Below are 1255 nucleotides of genomic sequence, written 5' to 3' on the forward strand. Positions count from 1 at the left end.
AACAAGGAAGCTGCAAGCTACCGCATAACATGGATGAACCTTGAGGGCATTATGCTGAGTGAAATTAGTCACAAAAAGAGAAATACTGCATAGGACCACTACTGTAAAAGACTAAGGAAAAGAACCCATACTAAAGGGTGGTGGGGGGAATTTTTTGTTGTTTGTTGGGATGTTGGGGGTGGGTGAGGGGAGTGAGGGGAAGGTGGAACACAGGGCAGGAATTAGACACAGGATAGTTTGGGTGCTGGGGAGGGGGCAATATACAAGTAGGAAGAGGGGAATGGAACAACAAAGCAAATGGGAGAACAATTAGACAGGTCTCAATGGGCTAAGTGGGACAGAGGTAAATAATGCTATATGCCTGGGAACAACAGGGTTCTGGGATACAGAGATTGAGCCATGGTTCGAATGGAGGGAAGGGGGGAATAATGTTAAGATGCTTGGCTGTCTTTTGGAAAAAAGAAAGAAAGAAATCCACGTGACTAGAGAGTGATGTTGATATCAATACAGTAGGACTGTTACTGTTGTTGTGAGGTACCATCAAGTTGGCTCCAACGCAGAACAAACTTATTTCCAACAGAAAGTAACACTTGTTCTTATGCTGGACACCACAGCTGCAGCCCCTGTGTCAATCCACTGTAGAGGACAAATTAGGAGAGCAAAATGAAACGGTATTGCTAATAATGCATGTGTACAAATGTAATATAAAAAGAAACAATTGTCGGGGACCGGCCTCAACAGGGGTGTTTGATTCACGAGGTAGGGATATCTGGCGGCGATAGGAATAGCAAAAGAGGAGACACAAAGACACAAAGAGAGAGACAAAGAGATACCCCGAAACCAGAGTGGATGCATTACTGGCGTCAGGCAGATCCGGCCTGGTGAACATATTAGCCATGAGGGCAGTAAGATCCTGCATAGCAAACATCTTAGCTATGCGGGCAGTATGCTCCCTTTGCTAGCTGGTCAGTAATGCATGCCTAGTCAGCTGTATAACACGCCCTCCAGGCTGTAATGCACACCTGGGTCGGTCCACACCCCCGTTTTATTTAGGGGAGGCGCTTTACACCAAGCTGGGAGGGACTAAGACAAGGTACAGCTACATATGTAATTTTCCAGACATTCAGGCAACTTTACATCATAATACACAGGTTCGAATCCCAGGCCCTCAACTTGGTTTCTCTGGCTCAATTAGAGTATATAGAGCACCTGAGCTCAGTTGGGGGAAGGTGAGAAGGAAGGTCAAAAGGCTTGG

General features: G+C 46.1%; 1 protein-coding gene across 1 annotated transcript in view; it reads right to left on the reverse strand.

Moving 5' to 3' along the window:
• LOC102819368 (zinc finger protein 420-like) overlaps positions 1-1255 on the reverse strand; it is a 116581-nt gene that overhangs the window by 4985 nt on the left and 110341 nt on the right. The gene's annotated exons all lie outside the window — the stretch shown is intronic.

The sequence above is a fragment of the Chrysochloris asiatica genome, unplaced genomic scaffold (assembly GCF_000296735.1).
Source record: "Chrysochloris asiatica unplaced genomic scaffold, ChrAsi1.0 scaffold00409, whole genome shotgun sequence".
Lineage (NCBI taxonomy): Eukaryota > Metazoa > Chordata > Mammalia > Afrosoricida > Chrysochloridae > Chrysochloris > Chrysochloris asiatica.